Source organism: Nomascus leucogenys, chromosome 22a (genome assembly GCF_006542625.1).
Source record: "Nomascus leucogenys isolate Asia chromosome 22a, Asia_NLE_v1, whole genome shotgun sequence".
NCBI classification, from domain to species: domain Eukaryota; kingdom Metazoa; phylum Chordata; class Mammalia; order Primates; family Hylobatidae; genus Nomascus; species Nomascus leucogenys.
Genome location: NC_044402.1, coordinates 52,421,245 through 52,430,131, shown reverse-complemented (window position 1 = coordinate 52,430,131; position 8,887 = coordinate 52,421,245). Strand labels below are relative to the sequence as shown.

At 38.7% G+C, this 8,887-nt stretch overlaps 1 non-coding gene across 1 annotated transcript; it reads right to left on the bottom strand.

Moving 5' to 3' along the window:
• Window positions 1-5,544: 5,544 nt before the first annotated feature.
• On the bottom strand, window positions 5,545-5,651 carry LOC115832739. Its single transcript, XR_004028237.1, has one exon. It is a non-coding gene; the product is annotated as a U6 spliceosomal RNA (small nuclear RNA).
• Window positions 5,652-8,887: the final 3,236 nt, after the last annotated feature.

Sequence of the window (8,887 nt, the reverse complement as noted above, 5' to 3'; positions counted from 1 at the left end):
GTTTCTGTTTCCTTTGAATGAAATCCTAATCTCCTGTAGCTGCAGGGCTGAAATTTCTGAAAAATAAACGCAGAGTGTCATTCTGTGAGTGACCAAATTACAACACAAAACAAATCCCAAACTCAAAGACTATCTGTTATTTAAGTGAGGGCATTGATTGGGAATACATGGGATCCTGAAAATCAGAATGGGGACATGTGGGCAGATACTGATAAAGCTAAAGACACTGAACTCCTAAATTCCTCTAAAAATTATTTGCCAGTTACATTCAACAACATTTGGTGAAGTTAATCCACTTTTCCCTAACAAAAAGGTAATTGTCTTCTTTGAGGTAGTTGCCCTCAAGACCCTGTGATTCCACTCAACATTTACCCCCAACACCCCTCTGTGATTACAGATCTGTAAATAGCCTTGAGTCCTGGCATGTCCTGAAAGGTGAGGTGGAATACGTCAGTATGATAATTTAGAGAAGCAATGTGACAAGGTGATGAAAATAATTTAAAATGTTTAAAAGTCTGTGTCCTAATGTTTATCACTTGAGTATTCTATGAATTTTCTAAAATTCCAAACATAGAAGAATCTGTGTATATAAAGATGCTTGTCAAAACGTTATTTACAACAAGACAAAATGAAAGCGATGGATCCAAAAGAAGTTGCGTTACATCTTCTTATCTGAAATGGGATGTGGCTTGTAAAAGTGTATAAACTTTATGTAGAGCTTATAACATGGAAAACTACTTGTATAATAATACATTCAAAAAGCAACATCCAAGATAACTCAACATATGAATGCAACTTTGTAAAATGACAGCATATATAAAAATACATATATAAAAAATAACAAAATGAAAATCAGCACCATTGCACAAGACAGCTCCAGAAAACACCATTTGCACTGCAGTCTACAAAGGTTCAACAATATAATAGCAGTGATTTTTTAAAGAAAGACCTAGGTGATGTTTCTGTCTGTGCATTTTAAAGTCTTCGTGATCAAATAGGGTTTCACTTTTCCAGTATAAAAAATATATTTTAACATTTAAAATAAAGCATTTGAAGTAAAATAGCAATGAAATGAGGCCAGACAAGGTGGCATGCACCTGTAGTCCCAGCTACTCAGGAGGCTGAGTCAGGAACATTGCTGGAGCCCAGAAATTCAAGGATGTGGTACACTATGATCACAGCTGTGAATAGTCACTGCACTCCAGCCTCGGCAACACAGCAAGACCTTATCTCTATAATAATAATAATAATAGTCATAATCTTCTTTCTTCCTCAGGCTAAAGTTACTTTCTCATTTGAACCCAAAGGGCAGAAATGCCTACTGAGTGCTCCACCAGAGAAAAGAAATGAGTTCTTCCTTCACGATCCATGATCCAATTTTTGGTTATAGAGTTCAGCTGAGCAATAAAGGCAACACTAAGAACACCATCGATATATAGATTACTGATTGTCATGTATGTGTTCGTGTATAAATGTGTGTGTCTATATATATATTATATATGTATAATATATATACAATTAACACTACACCTGAAGGAGGGAGATGGATTCTTCCATTTCATAGATGAAACTCTGAGCCCCTGTGAACTTTGAGGATTGGTCTGGGTTCACTGAATGTCAGCCTTGAGAATTTGGAGTCACTCAGCCTCCTGCAGAGCCCATCTAGGCATGAGCCACACCAGTGGAGACTCCTCAACAGCAGAAGAGCAACTGAGACCCAGGAACGTCCACACTTGTAGAGGGTCCATGTCCAGTGGAATACAACTGAAGGATGGGTGAAGGGTAGAGTCTAGCTGCTTCCTTCAGCTGGGGGTGGCAGATGGGTGGGTCAGTCAGCTACCCATGAGGTGTATCATGTTCCTAGGGCTGTCTTTCATTCCTCTGCTGAGAACTCCATCCTGCACAGACAAAAACCATATATTCACTGGTAAGCAGGATCCTTTTTAGAAATGCAAACATAACCTCCCTAACATTAAAGCCAAACGTTCTTTCTCCCAGTGAATCATCTTATTTGGATAATCTCCTAACTTCCCCTGAAGTTAGCCCCAGAGTTGCAGCTGAGCATTTGGAAGCAAGACAGAAAGTCATTTTGGGGTTTGGACCTGGCTGATCTTGGACCGTGTTCTGAAAGGAGGCTTTCTACTTGTAGAAGAACAAGGGTGAGCTCTGAATAGGAGATGAAATCCTGAGGGGAAAAGATAGGCAGATTCCCAAGCAAACTTGGAATATATTTGCCAGCCTCTTTTTAGTTGTGATAAAATGCACGTGAACACAAAATTTGCCATTGTAACCATTTAAGTGTACGATGCAGTAACATTTAGTAGGTGCACTACGTTATGCAGCCATCATCACTAGCAAGTTCCAGAGCATTTTCACCGCCCTAGAAGGAAACTCTGTACCCGTTAAGCAGTCACCTTCCACTCTCCCCTGCCACTAGCCCCTGGCACCATTAACCCAGTTTCTGTCTCTCTAGATTTTCTTCTTCTGAATATTTTATTAAAATGGAGTCATATAATATATGGCCTTTTGTGACTGGCTTCTTTCATTTGACATGTTTTCAAGGTTCATCCAAGTTGTAGCATGTATCAGTACATTATTCCTTTTGTGGCCAAATAACGTTCCATTGCAGAATAGGTTACGTTGTTTATCCATTCATCGGTTGATGGGCATTTTCTTTTAAATTAAATAGAGAAAACAAAAGAAGAGTTACAAATTACCACCCCCCAAAGGATACTTGCTTTTCTATTTACCTATGAAGTTACTTTTAGCTGTGTACTTCTTTGCTTCATATGACTTCAAGTTGCCATCTAATGTCCTTTTATTTCAGTGTGAAGCACTCCTTTTAGCATTAATCGTGGAATAGGTTTACCAGAGACGAATGCCATCAGCTTTTATTTACCTGTGCATGTCTGAATTTCTCCATTATTTCTGATGGAGAGTTTTGCCAAATATGCAACTGTCAGTCGAGACAGGTGTTTTTTTTCCTTTCTGAACTTTAAGTTTGTCATGCCAATGTCTTCTGAACTCCATGGTTTCTGAAGAACACTTGGTAGTTAATCTCATGGAGGATCCTTGTACTCGGTGAGTCCCTTCTCTTGTTTTCAAGATGCTCTGTTTGTCTTTGACTTTTGACAGTTTCATTATAATGTCTGTCAGTGTGGACATCTTTGAATTACTGCTACTTTAAATGTTTGAGTGTGTTGGATACCCAGATTCATGTTTTCAATAAAATTTCGGAAGTTTGGGGTCATTATTTCTTCAAATACTCTTTCTCCCCCTTTCTTCCTTCTCTCTTTTGGGAACTCCCAAAATGCATATACTTGATGTTGTCTCTCAGATCTCTTCTGTTCATTTTTCTTCATACTTTTTCCCTTCTGCTCCTCAAATGGGCAATTTCAATTGGCGAATGTTTGCGTTTACTGGTTCTTTCTTCTGCAAACTAAAATCTGCTCTTGAAGCCCTCCAGTGAACTTTCCATTTTGCTTCCTGTACATTTCAGCTCCAGATTTCCATTTGCTTCCTTTTCACAATTATTTATTGATTTCTGCTATTTAGTGAAACATAGTTCTCCTGATTTTCTTTAGTTATTTGTCCATGGTTTCCTTTAGCTCTTTGACTATGTATAAGACAGTTGATTCAAAATCTTTGTCTAGTAAGTCAGTCCATTGTTCTTCAGGAACAATTTCTTTCTATTGCTTTACCTGTGAATGAGTCATACTTTCATACATGCATAACTCATGTTTTTTGAAGTTGAAAACTAGACATTTTCAATATTATAATGTGGTAACTGTGAAAATTACATTTTCTGAACTATTTTTGTATAGACTGTATTCTTTATTGTATGTGGTCACTGAAGTCTCATAGTTGTAGATGTGTGGTCTTTTTTCTGAGTTCTCTATTCTATTCCATCGGTCTATGTGTCTGTTTTTGTACCCGTACCATGCTGTTTTGGTTACTGTAGTGTTGTAGTATAGTTTGAAGTCAAGTAGCATGATGCCTCCAGCTTTGTTCTTTTTGCTTAGGATTGTCTTGGCTATACAAGTTCTTTTTAGTTCCATATGAGTTTTATTTTTATTTTTTCAATTTAAATAATCAGTAATGTATAACTTTATTCATTAAATATAAAATAATTTGAAAAAATCTCTCTTTGGAAAATTTAAGATTGACAAAAAAATCAACTAAAAAGAATAGTGGCCGAAATTGAATAAAATAGCAAGAACTTCAATGATATATTTGTCAAAACATTTTGAAACAACGTTCTTCATAGACACATTCATCCACTATTTGCTGGAACATAAATTCCTCATTTAATATTACTGAGTCAATTTAGAATGACATCATTAAATATAGTTTTTAAATGTTTTAATTAGTGCTAAAAAAAGACAGTTCTCTGAATCTGAAATATTTCTTTTTTCCACCCCTACCTTATTATGTAGTAGCTTTTTAAAATTTTAGGCTGACCTGAATAGCATGGCAAATTATCTTAAAACTGGGGAAAACTTTTTCATGTTCAGATTTAAAACAATAACCTATAATCACTGACATGTCCAATTTCTGATTTTTCAAATAAGATAGATTTCTTGTCTGCAACAATAAACATTTTAAGTAAAGCTAATCTTTGGGATTAAATACATTTATTTTTAAATGAAGCATGATTAATTTTCTATAATCCATATTAATGATTCTGAAACTCTTTCTACAGAAGCACCCTTAAAAACAGCAGAGTAAAACATTTTTCTTGAGGACATGAGCTTAATCTCATTAGTTCAAGACAAGCTCCAAATGGCTTGAAAATTTTGAGTTTTATTTTATGTATTAATTTTAATTTTACCTTTAATGTCAACCATCTATACGAATTTTAAAATAGTTTCTTCTAATTCTGTGAAAAATGTCCATGGTAGTTCAATGAGAATAGCATTGAATCTATAAATTACTTTGGGCAGTGTGATCATTTTCACGATATTGATTCTTTCTATCCCTGAGCGTGGAGTGTTTTTCCATTTGTTTGTGTCCTCTCTGAGTTACTTAAGCAGCGGTTTGTAGTTCTCCTTGAAGAGATCCTTCAATTCCCTTGTGAGCTGTATTCCTAGGCATCTTATTCTGTTTGTAGCAATTGTGAATAGAAGTTTATTCACGATTTGACTCTCTGCTTGTCTACTGTTGTATAGGAATGCTTGTGGCTTCTGCACATTGATTTTGTATCCTGAGACTTAACTGAAGTTGCTTATCAGCTTAAGAAGCGTTTCAGCTGAAACGATGGCATTTTCTAGATATAGGATCATGTCATTTGCAAACAAAGACAATCTGACTTCCTCTCTTCCTATTTGAATATCCTTTCTTTCTCTTACCTGATTGCCCTGGCCAGAACTTCCAATACTATGTTGAACAGGAATGGTGAGAGAGGGCATCATTGCCTTGTGCTGGTGTTAAAGGTGAATGCTTCCAGCTTTTGCCCATTCAGTATGATATTGGTTGTGGGTTTGTCATAGAAGACTTTTATTATTTTGAGGTATGTTCCTTCAATACCTAGTTTATTGAGAGTTTAAAAATATGGAACGCTTCATGAATTTGCATGTCATCCTTGTGCAGGGGCCATGCTGATCTTCTCTGTATCATTCCTATTTTATTATATGTGCTGCCAAAGCGAGTACTCATCACAAGTTCTTAGAAGTGGAGATAAGTGAAGAAATGTGGGTGAGATGGAGTGCTGAGTTTCATCTGCAGTAATTTCTGCATCAACAAAATGTGATTATCTCTGTCTTTTATTCTTTAATTAAGTGGTAAAATGCATTCCAGATTTAAAGTTTAAATATTCTTGTATTCTGCAGATGAATAACCTGGGCAGGATATTTGGTTTATTTATAGCTCATTGGTGGACACAATCTAGTACTATTTTTCTCAGTATTTTTACCTCTAATTGCTTAGAAGTGATTATCTTATCATGCTTTTCTCTTATGTATTCCCTAGCTGGCTTTAGAATCAATGTTATTTATACATAAACAATAATGAGTTTACTGGCTTTCTCTATGTTTCCTCATTCTCTTGAATATTATGTGTAAGTTCAGTAACCTTCTTCAAAGTTTTGGTAGAACTTACGTGTAAAACAGTCTGGATATGCCTTAACGGAAATAAAGTTTTACAACCGTTTTAACTTCTTTACTTGTAGTCAGTTCTCCCCATTGACATAATCTTGTTCATAGTCTCAAAATTATTTAAACCTCTACTATATCTTTAGTGGCATATTTATCTATCATAATGTTATTTTATTCTTAATTACCATTGCCTGTTTTATTTCTCCATCAAAAAAACAGCTGCTTTTGGTGGGCTGGGCCCTCAGCAGTGGCAGCTGCCAGGTCAGCCTTGGTGAGTGGTGACTCAATTGCTGTGCCCATGCAGTGTCCATCGCAGCCACCATGGCCACTTTGTGCACGGACTCCATGAGCAAGGCCTGTGTGGCTGAGTGTCATCGTCCATCAAGCCATCTCACTCACCTGGTTACAGGGAGCCCCATCCCCTTAAAGACCCTCTGGTGGGCATCCACACACAACCACTATCGTCACACACTTGGCCTGTAGCAAGAGGTCTATGCGCACCTCTCTCCTCTACCTCCCAATTTTCCAAATCTATTTTCCTCAGGTTCGTGACTGGCCAGCCAAGCCATGAGCCGCTGCCCATGACTCGTTCATTCATGCACTATTGGACATCATTTCACACCCCCCACCTCCCATGGGCTTGTTTGGGTTTGATTCCTAGTTCCTGGCTTGAGAGCCATTTCCAAAGCTGTTCTGGTGTCAGCTCCCAAGCCTACTGCTCTTGTTGTAAATTTTCCTCTTTATATGTATTTATTTCCTGGAATTAAAAACAATTGCACTAATTTTTCAATCCAGCATTTCCAAGGATGTGCAGTAGCAGCCATTTTTCTTAGTGTAGATAGAATTGCGTCAAAACATCAGCAATGTGTATTTGAGTGAAGGACAGCACGCATGGAGAAAGGAGGACAATCCACAAGTGGGCAGTGGAGTTTCACAAAGTGAACACTCGGGTAAACAACACCCACATCAAGTACAGCAATCACAGCCTCCCGGAAACACCTCTGGATCCTACTCAGTCATAAACCACCCTCCCCAACCCTAGAGTAGCCACTGTTGATTTCTAACACAGATGAGTTCTGCCAGTCCCGGTTGAATGGCATTATACAGCCACCATCATGCCCCTGGGTCTCATCATCTCGCTGTGTGTGGTCGTAGCCTATTCACTCCCATGGCTGTCCAATGCTCCACTTTATAAATAGCTCATATTTCTTGTCCTTTCACTGTTGATAGACAATTGTGTTATATCTAGATTTTATAAATCGTGATGCTATGAATAATATTTTCATATATTTTGGCACACACATACATGCATTTCTATTGGTTGATAACTAAGAGTGCTACTGCTGGGTCATAGGTGAGTAGATGCTTGGCTTAGTCTCTCAAAAAGCAAGTTTCTAGTAGTAAACAAACAGCAGAGGAGGGTGAATCTCTTACTTAGAAATTATTCAGATAATCAATGAGGAAGGAATGAGAGACTGAGACTGTAATAACTCTTTTGCAACCCATCATGAATTAACAGATTTAACCACTGAACAGCAATGGCAATTAACAACACAATAAAAGAAAAAACTAATGTGAGGTTCTTCCTCTTGATGGAAGAACACAATACAGCATCATCAAACAAGTACAAGTGAGAAAGAAATCGAGCCTGAATATAAGCTGACCTCCATAGCCAATTACCAATTTAGAGGCAATACAGATAATAAAAACACATATTAAACAATGGCTTGGGGAGCAATCAGCAAAACGCACACTATGGGAAGCTCTACCACACAATATAAATTTCAAGAAAGAATCTATAGAATAAAAGAGAACAAAAGCATATTTCTAAACGTAAAACTAAATCATAGTTTTGGATGATAAAAATATAAAATAGAACAAAGAAGTTATGATCGTAAAAGTCAGGATGTATTTTTATTTGGGGGAGGAAAGAGTTTATTGCTGAGCTGGGGCAAATGATGGGGCTTCTGGTTTGCTCCGCAAACGTCTATCCCTGGTGGTTAATGGATGTTTACTTTTTATTAAAGGACACAAATTTTAGACCTTATTTTTTCTTTTGGAGTCCTAGATTTTATTTTACTACATAAAGGCTAATGAAAAAATAATTTACAGAGTATGGTTAGTGTTTTGCACAAAGCCCCCTCCCCATCTTCCCTCTGAGCACCCAGAACAACCAGCAGCCCCAGGACCCCCAGCAGGGGTGACCTCACTTCTAGGTGTGCACGCAGCTCACATCACCAGAGGCAACATGCAGGTCTACTCCTCGACTCCTGGGAAGAACCTGATAGGACACAGCTGAGGGGAAGCCTTCCCCGCCGTCTGCAGGCTCTTGGCCATCAGTGTAGAGGGAGCGGGTCCTCAACCCTCCACAGGTGCCTTCACGGCCAGAGCCTCCTCTCTGCATGGGGAGTAAGGCCTGGCCCTTCCCCTGAACACGGTGACATGGATCTCTCCAAAGGTGGAGATGACACCATTCCTCCCCCACAAACCTCACGCCTCTTTTGCTTTACAGGAGGATTGACACAGACCGGTGTCCAGTGAAGAATTCCCAGGTGCTTAGGAAGGAGAGGTGGATCTCAGGGCTGTGCGTGGTCTGCAAAAGGAAGCGCGTGGACCACCAGGGGGCGCTGCTGCGCTGCTTCTGCTCCCAGGAGGTGGATGCCCAGGACGAGCTTTGAGGTGGAGAGAGGGATGTCATTGCACATCTTCCAGGTTCAAAGTAAAAACCTTCCGGCCAATCTTGGCCGCGCGTCCTGGTGTAGCGAGCGGGCTCGGAGGTGCTCACCGCTGCTGTC